The sequence below is a fragment of the Oryctolagus cuniculus genome, chromosome 7 (assembly GCF_964237555.1).
Source record: "Oryctolagus cuniculus chromosome 7, mOryCun1.1, whole genome shotgun sequence".
Lineage (NCBI taxonomy): Eukaryota > Metazoa > Chordata > Mammalia > Lagomorpha > Leporidae > Oryctolagus > Oryctolagus cuniculus.
In genome coordinates, this window is record NC_091438.1 from 158,780,652 (window position 1) to 158,800,317 (window position 19,666).

General features: G+C 60.4%; 1 protein-coding gene across 5 annotated transcripts in view; it reads left to right on the plus strand.

Annotated features, from left to right (window-relative positions):
- The first annotated feature begins 2,074 nt into the window (after positions 1–2,074).
- The window catches only part of LOC108177747 (uncharacterized), a 49,032-nt gene continuing 31,440 nt past the window's right edge, over positions 2,075–19,666 (plus strand). For all 5 annotated transcript variants that reach the window (XR_011390905.1, XR_011390906.1, XR_011390907.1 and 2 more), the window contains exons 1-2: positions 2,075–5,127; positions 6,238–18,945. The gene's annotated coding sequence lies outside the window, so the exon portion shown is untranslated. The remainder of the gene's footprint in view (positions 5,128–6,237; positions 18,946–19,666) is intronic.

Consider the following 19,666-nt stretch of genomic DNA (forward strand, 5'->3'; position numbering starts at 1 on the left):
GAGGTGGGGGCGGGGTGTAGTGAGGAGAAAGAGAATGCGACAGCCTGGTCCTTGGTGGCGAGACCTTGGCCCTGTCCACCAGCATAGCACATGCTGCACAGCCTCACCTGCCTGCCAAAGTCCAAGTGCAAGAACGGAGGCTGAGGGCAGCCGGCGTGGTGCCATGGCCAGGGCCGGCCCTGGCGCACTGCAGCACACGGCCGGGTCCCAGGCAGCGTGCGGGCTGCAGAGCCGCCCTCCTGGGCCGTGTGGAAAGAAGCCCCACACTCCCCGGCTCACCTCGGCAAAAACACGGACACGGAAACCACCGAGGCTCCTGGTGCTTCTGAATCTGGTCTTCGGAGGTGGCGTTTGGTTCCCTTGGTCCCCAAAAACCTGCACTCACGTTCTCCTTCACTGTCCTCTCTCCCATTCTGAGTTTGTCCTAAATTCAGACCCCGGGGCTCCCTGCTTGCCCCTCCCCCTGCACCTGTTCTGGGTTATCCCACTGGGGTTCCCTTTCTGGACTATCTGCCTTTCCAGGGCTTCTCCCTGCTGCACTTTCCCACTTGCATCCGAGTCTTAAATGCTATTAAGTTGCCTAGAGGCAGGAACAGAGCTGGGACCTCAGAGGCAGCCGACAAAATCGACACTTAGTGGCCACCTTGTACATTTCACAGGCTTGCAAATTTGTCTACACGGGCTTCTCTTGAAAGAAAGCGGAAAAAAAAGAAAAAGAAAAAAGAGAGAAAGCGGAGGTTTCGCAAACAGTGGAGCCTGTGCCAGCGAACAGAGCTGGACTGTCCCAGCCTCTCCGTCCCCTTTGAGTCAAGTCCCCTCGTCACACTAGGTCGCTCTGGGCTTCAGCTCCTTCCTAGAATTCTCAAACTTGTGAACAAGTCCCACCTTTTCCCAAATGAAGGATCAGGGATCAGGGATTCTGCAGGGGTCTCTCTCTCTCTCTCTCTCTCTCTCTCTCTGTCTCTCTCTCTGCAAGAGAAGTACCTCCAGGTGAACAAATCTAGGAGGTGGAGCAGAGCCGTGGACGTGGCCGTGAGAGACGCAGCTCTTGGCAGGGGTGTCTCTGGGGTTTGCAGTGTCAGGGGTTTAAATTAAGCTGGCTGGGGGGTGAGGGGGGGAGGGGCAGCGACCATCCCGCCGCGTGCCGTGCCGCGCTGACTCTGGCACCATCTTGGTGGAGGGACCCAGCTGACACTTCTTATTTCGGGTCCTGCCTCCCCAGGAAGCAGTCTGCAACTTGCCGGTGTGTGAGCCGGGCGGCAGCCGCAGAGCAGGAGACCGGCCCGGCCAGAGGTAACTTCCAGGGAGGGGCGCGTTGGGTTCCGGAGGCTAAGCCAGCTCCCCGGGGGTAGCCCCCGAAAGACCGCCTTTGCTTGGGGTTCTGCAGCGTGTTCTCTAAGGGACGGGCGGGAGGGCTCTCCCTGCACTTTGCACTAACTCTGGGCTGCAAGAACTCCAGCCAGGTTCCTTCCCGCAGAGCGATGCCGAGAAAGCTGAGTCAGTGATTTGCAGGAGCCCGTGTGTTAAAAATAATGTGGCTTCTATGCCGTTCGGGTGCTTTTTTTAAAAAAAATCGGGGCTGTGTCTCATGTTGGTTTCCCGTTTGCACCTTGTGTTTTACTTACGCCAGAACGCGTGTAAGTTTGTAGATGAGATTTTCGTAGGGATTTGGTGATTTAAAAAAAAAAAAAAAAAGCCGCTCCATTGCAGTCCCGCTGCAGTCGCTGTCCCTGCTTCGACTGCAGAGGCTGCCAGGAGCCGGCTCTGCCTCTCCTCTTCACCCTTGCTGGAGTCTGGGGGTCGACTCCACTGGCCCCCTGGCTTCTCCAAGCCCCTGCCCCCTTCTCTCTGCTCCCCGTCCCCTGCCAAGGACCCCGGTAAGTGCGCTGATGGGGGTGGCAGTTGGGGTTTGAAGGGGAACTTGGGCACTGCAGCTTTAAGAATGCCGTACTGCGAAATCTTTCTCCTTCAAGTGACTGCAGCACCGCAGCCGGCAGCAGCCGCGGGAGGAGACAGCTGGAGGGGGGGAGGGGGAAGGGAGAAGGGGGGAGGAGGAGGAAGAGGAGGAGGGATGCCCACTCTCAGATCAGCTAGCTGGGTGCCTTGGACTCAGGAGCGCACAGCCCCAAGCAAATCCAAAGCTCAATCAGGGCATTCACTTTCTGTTAGATGCTCTCTCCCCCCACCCCGAGCTGGGGGCGGGGACCCCGCAGACTTACTGAGGAGTTTCAGCCGGGTCCCTGCCTGCGTGCCTGTGGTCCTGCTGCGCGCTTGTGTCTGCTTCCCCGGGGCAGAGGGTGCAGATCTGAGCTCTGTGGTGATCTTTCTCCAGCCTGCCTTATTCATGGTGGGTGGGGAGTTGCTTCTTTCGGGTTTACTGAGCTGAGCTTTGGAGGGAAACTCGAATGATTTGTGGCCGTAGGGGCACGGGCTGCGGCATTTCAGGATGGGATGGCAGGTGTTGAGTGCTGGTGCGTGGGAGCCAGGCAGTGGGGAGAGGGGCTCCACGAGGGGCATGTCTGGTTCCGCAGGGGCTCAGGTAGCCGGCATTGCACACCTCGGAGAGTGCCTCTCCCTGGGGGAAGTGCACCTGGTGTCTAGGACCCAGACCCCTGTGCACCCAGCCAGGGGCTCTCCCCAAAGCCAGGAGCTGTCTCAGCAGGGTCCGAGCAAAGTTACTTCCAGGCTGGTGCTGTCGGTGCGGCATTCCCAGACACAGGGCACCCGGCGCCAGGTCCACGTTGGGGGTGGTATCATGCGGTGCCAATGGTGGCATCTACCCAGGTGGTCTCAGGCACGGAGGGGCAAAGCAAGGAGGTATCTTTAGACCCAAACCCTCTAGGTCTCAGAATAAATCAGTTCAAAGCTAGTGCAGCCGGCCTCCCTGACATAAATTTTCCAGGCAAAGCCCCAGAAACAGCCACTGGGCAACAATGGCTGAAGCTGGCAGGACGTGACCTCCGTGGGTCCCTGCATTGTGTTCCGATGCTCGCTATAGACAGGAGCCAGACACGAAGACTCAGCCTCGGAAAGCCTGCCCTTGTGCAGGGAGGAGGCCTGCCCGAGCTGCAGGGGCGTGAGCGGCACCTGCCCCAAACATGGCAGGAAAACACGGGCTTGTGGACAAATGTGTCATGGAGGCTTAGACCCGGAAATCTCCCGGTCAGAAAAGCGCTCTGGGTTGAACACAGCCCCTTTCTTCCAAGTGAGGAGCACCCCTCTCCTTTCACCATCCCCCCCTTTCTCTCGACCCCTTTTCCTATACACCCTCCATGTGTTTGGAACGGTGTTCCACTCTTGCCCACACATCTGCAGCAGCCTCAGTGTTCTGGGCTAACGTCTTTGGCACAAATAATTTTGAGCCTGGTGTATTCAAATGAGCTGTAGAGAAGTCCTTGGCACCAGGGTCTTCTGAGGTCAGCATGGCGTGGTGCTAATGGTGGTGACTCACCTGGGCACCGTCAGACACAACCCTGGCCCGTCCCAGCCCCCGGAAGCTGCCAGGATGGTCCATTTGTCTCTGGACTTGAAGCTCTGGGGGCCGAGGGCTTGAAGCTGGAGGTCCCAGGCAAACGCCTCTCCCCGCCTGATCTGGGTGACAAATGAGTGTCCTTTCTCTCTAGCATTTGCTGAGGGAACACCTGATGGCCACAGCCACCAGCAAACACCACTGTTGGCACCCACCATCCTGTCCACGTCCACGTGTGGCTGGTCACCCACGGGGAGGTCAAGTGAGATAGGAGGGGGAGTGGGTAGCCCCTGAACCCAGCCCCGTGACACAGCTGGGACTTGTGAGGTGAGCTGTGTGTGCTGCCAGTCTGAGAGGGACAGGGACAGCCACCTGGCTTCAGCTTCTCCTCGACGGAGGCCTCCAACCTTCAGACAGGCACCGTAGGGCCCGAGGCGTCCCCGGGGAGGTGGCTGGGCAGGGCAGGAGCAGCAGGCAAGGTGACACGAGACCCTCAGGGACAGAGAGGGTAGGGGGTGGTGCTTATACACCGAGGACACCTCTGCTCTCAGACAGCAGAACAGGGAAGCCCCTGCTGGGGGCAGCCGCCCCCCACTTTTTCTGGGTTTTCTCAGCTAGAACTTCCAGTGCAATGGGTGCCGACCCCCTCACACCCCAGCACCAGCTTTGCCACCTGCCCTTGCCCCTGCCCGTGTGTATGTGTGTGTGTGTGTGTGTGTGTGTGTGTGAGGTCCCACGGCCCTGCGCTTGACCCCCACAGTCCCTTGCAGGGGGTTCCATGGGCCTGGGTCGGCCTTGGAGGAGGATTCTGTGTCTCTGCGTCCCATGGAGTCCTGGGAGCAGGGCGCAGTGCCCTGCAGTAGCTGGAGGGGGGAAATGAGGTGGGGGCGCCACCCGACGGGGGACGCAGGAGGGTGCCCGTTTTGGTCCCGTGCGCAGGGCTCCTGGGACACCGTCCAGTGCTGACTCAGGGCACATTCTCCCGGCTCTCTCTTCTCCCACCCCCGCTAACTGCCCCAGCGCTGGCTGGCCCTGCCTGCTGGGCTCTCCCGGGCTCCTTGCGCAGGGGCACTTGGAACAGACGCTGCTGCAGGCCCTCCCCCGCCCGCCCGGGCCGAGTCAGCAGTGCTGGCGGCTGCGGGGCTGCAGCGGCGGTGGCGATGCGGGGCCCCTGCACCACTGCCCGCCGGGCGCGCTCTGCCCGCGCTCGCGTCCCGACGGCCACCGCCTGGCGGCTGCGCGAAGCCCGCGCCGACACCGGACCGCAGGCGCGGCGCTGATTGGTGCAGCGAGTGAGTCCCCGGCTTTATTTAGACCACCTTGTCCTGACAACCCGACTTCCTGGCCGCGGAGGGCTGGGGGCAGGAGGCAGCCGCCTCGTGGGAAGGAGGACGGACGGCGCGCTCTGCCCCTGCCGCCCGCAGCGGCCGGTGGCGCGCAGCCCGGGACCGACGCGCTCTCAGGCGCTGCCCGCCGAGCCTCACCAGGCGTGGGCGTGCTTTGGGGAAACTCCGTGGACCGAGGAGAAGGACCCTCCGAGGGATTTTAGGAAGGCTGGGACAGGAGTCCCGCAAGCTGTGCCCAGCCTTGACTTTGCTCCGTCTGCTCTGAACCGCGGACGCCGATTCGGAAGAGGAGGCAGCCTTCCTGACTGGGGGGTAAGAGGGGACCCCCGCCCAGGGCATCCTCGCGCACAACCCCAGAGGGACCCTCTGGGACTCTGAGCTGAATGCATCTATGTGGGGTGTCTGGGACTCTCCCCCAGCAGCAGGAGCTCCCCGGTGCTGGGGCTAGGGTTCCCCCAGGTGTGTAGTGGGCTCTGTCTGGAAGGTCGAACTTGGACGTGGAGGAAGTCCAGCTTCCCCTGCAGAGGGAAACCGAGTCACCAAACGTGGGTGGGGTCCAGCGGCCGCCTGCCCTGTGGGTGATGTGATGGGCTTAGGTGGTCCCCCAGGAGGTCTGGACAGCACCCTCTGCCCAGAATAGCAGCCGCTGTGCCAGTCTGTGTATATGCCAGGAGCAAATTCCCGGGAGCCCACTATTGGCCAAAGCCCCATCTCCGGCACGGTGGGCAGTGTTGTCATGCTGCACACATGATGGACCAGCTGTGCTGGGGCCGCCCCCAGTTAGGAGACAGGGGTGCCTCTCACTGTCCTGGGCCCTGAACTTCAGCTGGAGGGGTCCCCGCCCTGGTGGCCGCTTTTTCCTGACCCTGGGCTGCAGGCTGAGCGTCTCCACCTTGGAGCCTGCCCTTGGAGCCTGCATTGCGCTGGGAGGGGGAGGGGGGCCGAGGGGAGGGGCGGGCAGGCAACGGCAGGGGTAGTGGGGCCTGCAGACCCTGTGCCGTGCTGATGTCATCAGTCTGGGCGACTTCCTGATGCCAGGAACCCTCAGCCTGGTACGGCACAGTACTGCGGCTGCCAGTCTCCCTGCCAAGGACGCAGGAGAGGCAGCTCTCCAGGACACTGGCTGCACCCTGCAGGCAGAGCCCACTGGCCAGCAGAGTTCCCACGGCTCCGCTAGGGACGTGAGAACAAGTAGCGGGCCCAGCTTTCGTGAGGCCCTGGGTGCTGCTGGGGCATCTAGCAGAGCCAGGAAGAACGGGAGTGCCGGAGAGGCGGCCTGGGGAGCCCAGGGACAGGCGCCAAGGAGCTGGCAGGACCCCAGGGCTCCACAGCAGGGCCTGGGCCCTGGCACTCCGCGTGAGCATCTCTGCTTTGCACCTGGTCAAGAGTCAGCCGTTCTTCTCCTGGTCTCATTCCCCGCAGATGCCATGAAGGGTCAGACCCGTCTTTCCTCTCCTGCACTTCACCTCTGACCCTGGCCGCCCCAAGCATGGGGACCGAGCAGCCACAGTGGGAAGATGCCCTGAAGCCACGTGGTCCAAGCCCTGGATCAGAGATAAAGACACAGGGCACAGGGATCCAACAACTTCCCCAAGGACACGGGGAGCTCAGGGCGGGCCTGGGATTCCCCAGGACGTGTTCCGACTTGGCCTGCAGAGTGAGGATCAGGTCACCAGCGCCGGACCCAGCAGGAGCGAGGTAAGGGGATCAGGGAATGCCGAGGGGTCACAGACCTGGGGCTCTAAGAGCCACGGGCAAAACCAACACGCGGCAGCGCTGCTGGGAACTGCATGCCGCCTCAGAGATGTCGGCGGCACCTCTGCTTTATGGCTGTCCCTGGACAAACGCCAGGGGGAGAAAAGACCAGACCGGTCCAGTTCTGCGCCTCTCAGTTCCGGGAAACTGCAGCCCCTGGAGTCTGGCTGTCCAGTGATCCGTGCTGTAATTCAGGATTCTTCCAGCAGAGGGCGCCCGAGGACGCGGGAAGGAAATCTTGCCCGGGCTATGGGACAAGGCAGGAGAGGAGTTTTTGGTTGTATCTGGCCCCGTTGATCAGGGCTTTGTTTCTCCTGAAAACCCAGAAAGTTTACCCAGAAACTGCCTCTGACACTCAGCAGCACCTGTGTCGTCTCTCCCGGGCTCTCCCACGCCTCATGTTCACAGTGCGGCAGCTTTCCTGGTTGGTGCTCGGTTCTTTTTTATTTTAAGGATTTATTTGAAAGGCAGAGTTACAGAGAGACAGAGGTCTTCCATTCGCTGGTTTACTCCCCAAATGGCTGCAACCACCAGGGCTGGACCAGGCTGAAGCCAGGAGCCAGGGACCCCATCAGGGTCTTCCGCAGGGGTGCAGGGGCCCAAGCACCCGGGCCACCCTCCACTGCTTTCCCAGGAGCATGAGCAGGGAGCTGGGCCAGGACTGACTGGTGTCCGTATGGGATGCCGGTGTCACAGGCTGAGACTTTACCTGCTGAGTCACAGCACCAGCCTTTCCCCCATGAATTTTTAAAGATTTATTTATTTATTTATTTATTTGAGAGGCTGAGTTACAGACAGGCAAAGGTCTTCCATCTGCTGGTTCACTCCCCAGATGGCCACAGCGGCCAGAGCTGGGCCTATCCAAAGCCAGAAGCCAGGAGCCAGGAGCTTCTTCTGGGTCTCCCACATGGGTGCAGGGGCCCAAGCACCTGGACCATCTTCCACTGCTTTTCCAGATCACTAGCAGAGAGCTGGATTGGAAATGGAGCAGCCAGGACTCGAACCAGAACCTTTATTTGATGCTGGCCCCGTAAGCAGAGGCTTAGCCCACGATGCCACAGTGCCGGCCCCTTTCATGAATTTTTAAAAGCCCCTCATTTGGATGGATCTCAAAGTTTTCTTATAGCAAAATAGGCATCTTTAATTCCATTTTCCATGAACTTTTTGAAGTGTCCTTATATATGTTCCAAATAATAATGTTTAAATTATTTATTTTAGTTATTTGAAAAAGAGAGGGAGATCGCTCATTTGCTGCTTCACTCTCCAAATGCCCGCAGCACCTGGGGCCTGGCCAGGCTGAACTCAGTTCCTGTCTCCTGAGTGGGTGGCAGAGACCCAGTACTTGGCCATCACCTGCTGCCTCCCAGAGCTGCTCTCGTGGAGCTGGGACCCAAACCTTGGCACCCTGATGTAGGATGTGGGCTCTTTAAACCACCGTGCAAAACATCTGTTCTCCGCCAAAAAAAAATTCCTGATAATACCTCTCCTTTGTTTCAGGATTTATTTATTTGAAAGTCAGTGTTACACAGAGAGAGAAGGAGAGGCAGAGAGAGAGAGAGAGAGATCTTCCATCCACTGGTTCACTCCACTATTGGCCTAGACGGCTGGAGCTGTGACTATCTGAAGCCAGGAGCCAGAAGCCAGGAGATTCCTCCAGGTCTTCCACATGGGTGCAGGGGCCCAAGCACTTGGGCCATCTTCTACTGCTTTCCCAGGCCATAGCAGAGCTGGATCAGAAGTGGAGCAGCCGGGACTTGAACCGGTGCCCATATGGGATGCCGGCACTGAAGACGGCAGCTTTACCCACTACAGTGTCGGCCCCAGGATTTATTTATTTATTTGAGAGGCAGAATGTCAGAGGGAAGAGGGAGACACAGAAGGAGAGAGGAGAGAGAGAGAGAGAGAGAGAGAGAGAATCTTCCATCTGCCGGTTCACTCCTCAAAGGCCACAGCAGCCAGGGATGGCCCACACTGAAGCCAGGAGCCTGGCACTCCACTTGGGTCTCCCACTTGGGCGGCAGGGGCGCAGGCCCTAGGGGCAGTCTTCTGTCTCCCCAAGTGCGAGAGCAGGAAGCAGGATTGGAAGCAGAGCAGCCAGGACTTGAGCCGGCGGCTCTGATGTGGGATCCCAGCATCCCAAGGGGTAGCTGAGCTGGCTGCCTCCATCGTTTAGTTCAACCCAACTAGAATGTGGGGCACCCACTGGCCCCCAAAGAGAATCAGGGCTGTGAGGATGCACACAGAGTGTCAGGTGCGTCCACCTCCCAGAATCCACGGCGTTTCAGCCTCTGACAGCAGGTGCAAGGCATCGAGCAGTGAGGGTCCAGGGCCCAGCGGCAGGGCTGACCCTCAGCCTCTGCCTTTTCCTCCCTCCTCTTTGTCCCGAGTCCTGGTGAAGAACAGAAGCCGGACGTGGTGTTCAGTATCATTCCCAGTAAGCTGCGCAGTTCTATTGTATTTGGGGTGTGAGAGAGAGAGAGAGAGAGAGAGAGAAAGCCTGCATTTTTCTAATGCCATCTTGGCATTCCTTCCTTTTGTGACACCCCAGGTCCCCTGAGACGTGGCAGTGGCCCGGGTGTCTCACGTCCCAGAGAGACCCCGGCTGCCCGCACGAGGCCCCGCCCACTGCGGCCGAGGCCACCTTGCCTCGCAGCCTGAAACCTCGGCTTCCCCCTGGGTGACCGACCTGCTTATTTCACAACAGGGAGCGGATCCTTTTTTGTTTTAAGTACTAATCTGGCTTTGTAGGCCTAAGATAGGGCTGGCTCAGGGTAAAACTGAGGTGGGCGGAGCCTGTCCTTGAGCACCCCCATCCCAGGCTGCCCAGGCCGCCCCAGGCCCCCAGGAGCCTGGGAGCCAGGCTCATGCTGCATCCTGCCGCTCTCTATTCTGCCTTGAGAGGGCGCAGTCTGCTGGGCACAGCGGTGTCCATGGTCCCTGCTAACGTGCAAGGGCCCCAGGCCTCACCCAGGCACTGCGGGCGTGGCCTTTACTCCAGGGCGGGCGTTGGCACGAGGCCAGGCAGTCTGCAACCACCTCGCAGGGGCCCCAGTCCTGCACTGGGTGCGGCTTCCACACCGCTCTGCCGTTTTGCTTCTTCAGCTCCCCTCAGTTGCTTGGCAGCTGGCATCCCAAGGCACGCGGGAGCGACGGACGGCTCCAGCCACAAAGCCCTGTGCGTCCCCTGTGTCCCTCCAGCCAGGAATCAGTGGCTGCAGGTACGCACGGGGCAGGATGGAGGGCTGGCGCTGACAAGGCGGGTGGAGGAGCAGGCATCACGATGGACAGGTCATTGTGTTTGTCCAAGTCCAAGTGCATTCCTGCATCCCCCCCCCCCCAGCTCTCTGCCTCTCTGCCGTCCTTTGGATGTAGCCCAGATGGCCAGCCCCTTCCACCCTGTGCCTCTGACATTGGCTCAGCCTCATTCCCTCAGCACCCACTGCTCCCAGACTTGAGCCCTGCATGGCGTCCTACGCACCCACCGGTGCCCGGATGACCCCGTTCTATCCAACAGTCTGCATTCCCTGATGGCCAGCCTGGGCTTCCTTCTCCTGGGTGTGTGCCTCCTCTGAGTAAGCAATAGTGGCTCTCTGTGAGAAAGGGAGTTCTCGATTAGGAGAGAGTTGTCCCTTTCCCCCTCCACTGCACTGTGGCTGTAGGAAACGAGAATCAGAAGGAGGGACCTCCGTACTCCCCAAGGACCACTGCTGTTCCTCTGGGGACCCAGGATGGAACCTGCTCATTCCAGCCTCTGCTTCTCCCTTGCTGTTGCTGCTGCCAACAGTGGAGACCCAGGAGGGCGGAGGGCAGGCCCGTGCGTCGTGCCTCAGTTGCTGTGGTTCCGTTGGCCCCAGGGAGAGGGAAAAGACTTGGAAAGCTTCCGCTGCATAGGAACAAGAGGCCAACATTGTGGCCGGGGAGCGGGGAGAGCCCAGCTGCTGCAGACCGGGCCCGGGGCTCAGCCATTGTCTGGTGTTTGACCTCAGCACCTGGGCCATTTGCGATTCTATGACACATGCAGGAGCCCAGGGGTGGGTGTTGGCTCTCGGAGTCGGAGGGTCCAGCGAGGGGCCGTGGCCGCAGGTGCTGATTTCGGAGCGGTCAGTGTGCAAGTGGCACAGATGTGGTCACATCGAGTCCAGAGGGTTTTTTGGTCCAGTGTAGCCTGACAACAGCCCAAGCTGCAAGCCGAAAGGGATCGGCCAAGCCAGGAGCAGGAAGGCCAGGCTCCCTGAGTAACAGAGAGTGAGGAGAGTCACACAGAATCACCGTGTTCCAGGGAAGTTTCTGGAAGAGTTATGCATATTTAAAAGGGAGCCTGCCCGTGAAGTTATCCCGTGGTTACAAGCATTCTGGACCCACTTGGGGGTGATCTGGCACTAGCACACGGGGTGTTGGCTTCCTGGGTCGGAAGGTGGCGTCACAGCTTCTGTGCAGGCTCCTGGGACTGGTCACAGCTGGACCGGGACTGGCAGCTCCCTGCTGAGCAGAGTCAGCTGCTGTGCTGTGTCTGGGGGCTGCAGACAGCAGCCCCCTCCCCCTCCACTCCAGCCCTACGGGGTGTCGAGTCTAGTCTTCCTTCCTCTGGCCCACAGCTCCTTACTCCCCACGGGGAGTGGCCTTGCGTGGCAGACAGTGCTTTTAGCCTTGAACTTGGCCTGACTCAGAGCCGCTGTGGCCTCCCAACTGCAGGATTCCTTCAGTCCAGTCAGCCCTGATCTTCTCGTGCATGACAGGTCCCTGGGGAGCATAGACTTATGGACGAGGCGAGGACCTCCAACAGGTGCACAGTAAGACGGGGTGGAGGCACATCCCACGACGGGAAGGGGCCGTTTCCTTGGAGGGAAGCACCTTGGAAGCCTGAGTTCTCTTTGGCTTTATGATGTGGATGGACTCGAGACAAAGGTGGGGGGTACGGCTCCGTGGGGAGCCCTTTGCGAGGAGAGGGGCAGGGTAAGATGAGCGAGAGCACCGGACCGAGTGGCCACTGCTGGTTTGTCCGTCTCAGCAAGCGTTTCCACAGCACTTACTGTGTGCTCAGCTGTTTTAGATGCTGAGTCAGCAACGAGCACAAACTAGGTGCTGCCCGCATGGAGCTTCCACACTGTGCTTGTCAGGGGGATGCACGGACAGACCCGAAAGCAAGTAGGAGGATGGGCGCGGTGTGGAAGGCCTTGTCCATCAGGTGATGTTCGGTCACAGACAGGGAGGAAGCCGGGGCAGGCGCTGTGGGTGTCTGCAGAAGCAGCTGTCCAGACAGGGGCAACAGCAGGTGAAAAGGCCCTGAGGTGGGACGGCGCCTGCTGCATCCCGGGCTCAGCAAAGAGGCTGGAACAGAGGGCAGAGAGAGAAACGGGGCTGGGGGTAGTGGGGAGCCAGATCCTTGGAGCTGTCAGGCCACGGAAGGGACTTGGGCTTTGACTCTGAGCGAGCTAGGAGGCGTGCAGGGTTTGAGCGGCGCAGTGCTGTGACTGGCTTCACTCCACATCCATGGATCCGGCGCTATGCACAGAACAGACTTTGCCAAGTGAGGGCGCTGTGACGGTTGTCCAAGCTGGAGCAGAGTAGCGGCGCGGGCAGGAGCAGAAGCAGGACTGTGAGGAGACAGCAGGGAGGCATTTGGGCTCCCGTGTACTTTGGGGGTGCGTTCAGCAGGCTGGGTGATGCGCTGGGTGCAGGCGTCCAGGGTGGCCTGGGGCGTGCAGAAAGGAGGGAGTTGCGTCTTCGGAGACGGGAGCCTCCAGCGGGGCCGGCGGCTGCAGCCGAATCCGGGCTTCCGTGATGACACTGACATGACTGTGGCACACCCACAGCCTTCCCAGTGGCACTCGGCTGTCTGAGTCGGGAGCCCGGGGAGGGGCGTAGCTGTGGACGTGGACGTGGACGTGGTCGGGGAGCAGACGCACTGGCAGCCATGAGTCTGGGTGAAGTCACCCAGGGAGGTGGAGGGAGAGTGAGTGGAGGCGGGGTCTGCAGGCCAAGCCCTGGGGTCCTGCAGCCCAGCAGGAGGGGCTGGAGAGGAACCAGCAGAGGCGACTGAGGAGCAACTGGAGAAGTGGCTGAGAACTAAGAGGGGGGGAGTTCCAGGGATCAGGGAGGGTGTCCAGTGAGGCTGATGGGGCACAAACTGACCATCGCCCACCACATCTGGGAACATGCAGGCCCCTGGTGACCTTGCCAAGTTCAAGTAGGGCAGTGGCCAGCGTCAGGCAGCGCTGCCTCCTTAGACCCAGCGGGCAGGAACGAGAAGACTCAGGACAGGCGGCCGGCAGGGTCTGCGAAGCCAGCCCTTCTACCCCGAGTTTCAGCGGCTGCCCATCGTGGTGTCCGCCGTGGTGGCAGAGCCAGCCTCCAGGCCCTCAGGCCTCGCAAGGTCCTTCGCGGGTGGCAGGTGCAGAACAGTGCTGGGGCCCCTTTCTCTGGATGCCCCTCAGCCACGCAGCGGCCACAGCCCAGGCTCGACCTCTCTGAGCTCCGGCTGGACTCCAGGAAGACTCTGCGAGCTGCACTGTGCAGCTCAGCAGCCACAGCCCCATGGGCTCATACAGCAACAGACTGAATTTTAACTTTTGGATCCATGCGAACGGTTCCATGTGGCTAGTAGCTGCCCTCCTGGACGGCAAAGGCACAGAGCATCCCCACCACAGACAAAACTTTGCCAGATGACACCTCGATATTTTAAACTCAGCTGGGAGGGCGGGGGCAGGGAGGAGACAGGGAATCTTCTGAAATTGCAAGAATTTTGCGCAATGTGGATTGCTTTTCATTTTTTCCTGGAAAAGGGCGAACTAGCTTTCTTCAGATTCCCGAAGGGTTATGGGACACAAGAAGGGTTCAGACGGGTAACAGACATAGTGACGTGCTGTGTATACCGTGGTACATGCTATGTGCACGCGTATATCATACGAGCTTAATACTCGTGTGTGCTGTGTAGCACCTGTAGAAGAGCTTACCTTTCACTTAGCAAGAGCTCCCTCTGACCCCAAGCTTGCGCTTAGGGAGGGCAGTAGCCAGGGCTGCTGCCCCTCATGAAAAGACCACGAGGGATGCCGGGAAGGAGACAGGCACGGGGCACTGAGGCCTGGGGCGGGGGGCGGGGGGTTGGATCCCTTTCCTGTCCCTCCAGCTGGTTCTAGACCTGGGACCAGGGCAGCTGCAGCGGGTGCAGGGGTGCGTGCTTGGCCTGACGGTGGAGCAGATCCTGGGGCTCACAGGGGTCCATTGTCTAAGGCTCCGCGCCTTCGGCCACAGGACAGAGCTTGGGTTACCATGGGGTTTAAACAAGGTGAGAGCTGCAAAGCCCTTAGGCCTGGCCAGAGGAAATGCAAGCGTGTTTGTTGAATGATCCAGCACAGCGCGTAGACTGTCAGTAACTGTGTCCCTCAAAAGCTCTGCGGGCAGCAATGGGGCTGGACTCTAGAGGCTCAGCCTCCGCCAGAGGGAGAGCCCGCAGTCTGGCTGACCTGAGCATGCCAGCCCTCTTTAAGGGGACAGTGAGGGGCTCCAGTTCAGCAGCCTCTGGGTGAGTGGGAGCCACTGGGATTGCTTTGGGGAGGAGGGCATTCTTGGGAGGGGACAATGTCCTTCCCACAATCCTTAGCACTAGAGCTGGGAGTTGTCTCCATGCACCGGCCCTACTTCCAACTGAAGCTAGAGATATGGGATGGAGCAGTTTTGTGTGGTTATGAACACGTAGGCATCGAGCAGGCCCGGGCACGTCTCAGTTCCTTGTGCAGGAGGTCAGGGAGTTTCCATGAGACACAGCGAGAATGGAGGGGTGTCCCCCATGCCTGCCGCCTTGGTCACATGGTGCCCTGTGTGTCCGGTGCAGTGGCCAACTGCCATGCCTTTGGGGTGCAGTAGAGGCATAACTCGGCATCCAGGCCTGTGCCGATGAGCCTATAACCTAAGTCAATTTGAGGCTCAGTTTACCATCTACTGGACGGGGGTTTGCCAGAGCTGCCAGAGGATGAGACAGTCTGTAATACACATGAGTGTGCAACATTTATATCACCTACAAATAGTAGCTAGGTAATATATACGGACTGTAGGTTACGTATCTGTTAACTAACTGATCGCTAAGTATCTCTGCTCAGTTTGGAAAAGGGTTGGTTGGAGAAAAAAGTCAGAGAGTGATTTTAGGGGCTGGAGAATGACCCGAAGGCGATGTTGGGTTAAAATACGCAGCCATCACAGTCCTGAGCAAACGCTTACAGTCATTCTCCCCTCTGCACAGTGTTCTGACTTCCGGCACTCATTTGCTGGTTTTAATCTGGGAGTGAACGCTTCACCAACCCAAGTCCAGTTGGGCTTCTGTATTCAGAGATGATGGGGCCTTCAAAGCACGAGCGAGCCGGGCTTCCCAGAGCTCCTTCCACATACGTGTGCCACGTGCACACACGCATGACCCCGCCTGGCCGTCACCCCACCAAGTGATTCGTTGCTGTCAGGGCTTCAGTGAACACGCCCTGACTCCCCCAGACCTCTGTCTCTTCCAGCATCTGGGTCCCCGCCCTGTGCACCTGCTGTCTTGCTTGCAGAAGGGGAAAGAGAGAGAGTGCCTGGGCCTCTTGCCTGTGTGCCTCTGCTGCCACCACAGCCAGGGCCCCAGCAGGGACAGGCTGCAGCCACAGGGTGCCTGACCTCCCTGCTACAAGCTATCAAGATGGGATGGGATGGCTGCAGTTAGGGGCTCCCGGGCAACCAAGTGGGTCCACACACATCTGTGTAAGCCCATAAGGAAGAATGGGGCTCGCCCCCCATTTTTTTTTTTTTTTTTTTTTTTTTTTACAGGCAGAGTGGACCATGAGAGAGAGAGACAGAGAGAAAGGTCTTCCTTTGCCGTTGGTTCACCCTCCAATGGACGCCGCAGCTGGCGCACTGAGGCTGGCGCACCGCGCTGATCCGAAGCCAGGAGCCAGGTACTTACCCTGGTCTCCCATGGGGCGCAGGGCCCAAGCACTTGGGCCATCCTCCACTGCACTCCCTGGCCACAGCAGAAAGCTGGCCTGGAAGAGGGGCAACCGGGACAGAATCCAGTGCCCCGACCGGGACTAGAACCTGGTGTGCCGGCGCTGCAAGGCAGAGGATTAGCCTAATGAGCCGCGGCGCCGGCCACCCCACAATGTTTTGGCCAACACTGTGGCATAGAGGGTGAGGCCGCCACCTGCAGTGCCGGCATCCCATATGGGCACCGGTTCGAGTCCCAGCTGCTCCACTTCCGATCCAGCTCTCTGCTATAGCCTGGGAAAGCAGTAGAAGGTGGCCCAAGTGCTTGGGCCCCTGCTATCCATGGGGGAGACCTGGAGGAAGCTCCTGGCTCCTGGCTTCGGATTGACATAGCTCCGGCAGTTGCAGCCAACTGGGGAGTGAACCAGTGGATGGAAGACCTCTCTCTCTGTCTCTCTCTCTGCCTCTCCTCTCTCTGTGTAACCTGACTTTCAGGTAAATGGATAAATCTTTTTTTTTTTTTTTTAAAAAAGGAGGAATGAGGCTTACCCCCAACTTTTTTAAGGTCTATTTATTTATTAGAAAGTCAAAGTTACAGAGAGGAAGGAAGGTAAGGAGGGAGGGAGAGAGAGAGGGGGAGAGAGAGAGAGAGAGAGAGAGATCTTCCATTCACTGGTTCATTCCCCAGATGACCACAATGCCAGGGTTGGGCCAGGATGAAGCCATGAGCCAAGAGCTTCATTTGAGTCCCCCACATGGGTAGCAGGGGCCCAAGCACTTGGGCCATCATCTGCAGCTTTTCCCAGGCTCATTAGCAGGGAGCTGTGTCAGAAGTGGGGCGGCAGGGACAGGGACCGGTGCTCACGGGATGCCAGCATTGCAGGCAGCAGCTTAACCTGCTTACACCACAGCACGGCCCCCACCCTTCCCTGCACCTCTTTGAACCTGAGATCCACCTACCCCCAGTCTCACTCTCGTACAGCGTGTGGCCTTCGGCAGATGGTAGAACATCACAGCGCCGTGCAGCAGCACCACTGTGCAGCTCAGGGACTTTTTCATCCTCCTTTTAAATTCTCGCTTTTGGACACGATGGAGACCCCAGTCCTGGGTTCCTGGCTGGGCCTTCCCATGGATTCGGACCTGGAGGTTTCTCAAACACTTCATTGCGTTCATTTTTCTCGTCGGGGGCAGGAGGCCAAGCAGGCGCCAACCCGCTCTGGGCCTCTGTGGTTAAACTCAGTGCCCGAAGGCTTCCTGGAGGATGTGGGAGCTCTCCATGCTGCAGCTCCCTTTCTCCAAACACAGCTCCAGCTCTCAGGTGAGGGGTGTGAGTGGAGGCGGGTGGACCTCAGACGCTGGGTGGCCCCAGAGTCCTCACACCTGGCCAAGCTAGGGCACGACAGACCCGCACAAATGGACAGACCTTTGCGAACCAGTCCTTGTTTATACAGACACCCTTAAAGGTGGAAGAACAAATAAGGCCTGGACCTGGTGTGACCTTTCTGGAGGGTGCGGGCAAGAATTGGCTTATGTCCATCTCCAAAGTGTTGATTTGACTGCTAACTGCTTGGGTCAAGGCAAGTGTTAGAGGTTCTGAAGAAGAGCAAGGAGGGGCGCTCCGAGGGAAGTGGTCCCACGTGTGCACCTGCACGGGGCAGGGAACCAGCGCTTCCTTAAAGCCTGGCACCCGGTAGCTGCTCCACTACGGTGAGCAACTCCGGCACCGGATGCTGTGTGGTGCTGTCCACTCACTCAGTCCACAGTATTGTGGCATCCCTCCCACGCACCTGACGCTGTCTGATACACAAGGACGCAGCTCGGAGAAGCTAAACAGTTCGCTAAGCTGAGGCAAGACAGCAGCGGGGGCTTGGTGGTGTGACGGCTTGGGTCTGGTGCTGGGGCTGCCCGTCCTCCCTGGGATGCTAGCCAAGTTTCACCTTTCCGTCCTCAGGTTCCTCACCTGTAAATGGGGCAGTGCGAGTACTGATCCCAAAGGATTGTTTGAAGACGGGATGAGCTTCTCTGAGGGAGGGTTAGGGTGGTATGTGGCACACTGAGAGCCCTTGGAGCGTGCGGCTATCACAGACTGAGCTCCCCGGTCCAAAACGCTGAAATGCTCCAAAATGCAAAATGTCTTGAGCACCAACATGATGTCACGAGTGGAAGATTCCACACCTGACCTCATGGGACATGTCACACTTGAAAGCAGGTGCACTAAAAATACTTCGCAAAATTACCTTCGGGCTCTGTGCATAAGGTACGGATGGGAAGTGCCGGGATTTTGCGTTTAGAATCGATCCCACCCCCCAAGGTATCTCTTTATGTTTGCGGACATTCCAAAATCTGAAATCCAAAGCACTGCTGGTTGCAAGCATTTCGGGTAAGGGATCTGCCAGCCAGGGTTGGCACCCACTTCCACAAGAGCAGAGAGGCTTTGCTTGCTTGCGGGTGCTCTGCCCTGTGTGGCGGGCACCTGGGGTGACGGTGGCCGTGGAGGGAGGCAGGGCGCTGCAGGGGTGCGGAAGGGCGGGCAGGACTGCAGCCGCCCCCGCCACTGAGCCTTCTCACCTGAGGCTGGCTCACGGCTTCTCTAGGACTCTCCTAGAATCCTCGCAGCCTATGGACACCATGGGCTCCGCACACGCTCATCTCTGCCCGCTCCGGGCGTCTCATCCCTGGAAAGGGGCAGCTCCTACCTGGCTTCTTCTGGTTCCCTCCAGTGCGCCCGAACGTGCGAGCAACCCCGGCCGGCACTCGCCTTCTTGCCGTGGCTCGCGCTCTCCCCTGTCGTTGGTGCACACCGAGGCGATGCGGCCGCGCGGCGGGGACCGGCAGCCTGTGAGTGTGCGTGCATGCGCGCGTGTCTGCAAGGAAGGCTTGCTTCCGATGAAGCAGCTTCTGTCCTGGGACAAACCCGGGTTAGAAACGCGCAGGGGGCTCAGGGCGTCTCTGCCGCTTCAGACCTTAGCGCCGTGGGCCCGAAGGCAGCTTGACCTGGAATGGGCCCAGGTGGGCGCCGGCTCCAACGGGGTGGATCCGCAATGGCTGGGGGCGGCGTGGTGAGTGGGAACCCTCTTCCCGGGGCGGGGGGTCTTCAGGGCAGCCCCCAGACAGACCGCCGCGCGCCCGGGACAGCATGCGCACCGCGAGAAACCGGAGGCGCGCGCCGCTCCGGCTGCCCCAGCTCCTCCCTGCAGCTCCGCGCTCTGGACCCGTGTCCGAGTTTGCGTCCCCGGACCTTTAAGGCCGGTGCCTGGGCTGCGCCCCGCACCCTCCGCTGAGCCCCGCCCCGCCCCGCTCAGGGTCCCCCGCCCTGAGCGCCCGGCTCCGGAGCGCTGTGCGCCGGCCCTGTCCGCAGCTGAGCTCCGTGTTCCAGGACGCGCGGAGGGCCGGGTCACCCCAGCTTCGCCAGGACTTGGGGGCGCGGTGAGTGGGGGCGGGGCGCAGGGGCGGAGGGCGGTGGCCGCGGCGGGGTGCCGGTTCCTGGCACTGGAAGTCCTTCCCGTTCCCCTGAATCCGGGGCTGTGCGCGGGACCTCTGAGCTCTCACTGCGCCCGGGACGTGGGCCGCTTCTCCCCGGGTCCTGGGAGAGGTCCGTGGGCCGGGCGACGCGGGGAGCGTCCCCCGAGGACCTGCCTGCTCTTGGGCAGCTCCTTTTCGGGGTGGGAGGGGCGCGAGGCTGGGGAGCTCAGGACGTCGGCCCCGGAGGTGAACTTGGCCCTCTGGCCTTGGGAGCAACGACCCCGCGGGCAGCGGCGGGGGACCCAGGGCCCGGCGGGACGGAACCGCCTGTCCGCGGCGCGCCATCTCCCAGCCCGTGCGCCCCGGTTCTGGGCGACTCGCAGGCCCCGCACTTCCACCGACGTGACCCCAGCGCCCGCCGCACAGGGGCGGGATCCCGCGCGAGCCGGCGCCGCCCCCGCCCTCCCCGCCTTCCCCCCACCTGGGCCCTTTGGCTTCCCAGGTGGAGGAGATGCCGGCGCCCCGTCTGTCTGGGGCGAGCCCAGCTCCGCGGATCCAGGGCTGGGGAGGCGCGGGTGCCGCCCCAGGGCCGGGCGCTGCTGGCTGGAGGGAGGCCGCGGCCGCGGGCCGTGCCTGGACTTGCCTGGGCTTGTTCCGAGCCGGCTGCTCCCCTCGGTGACCACAG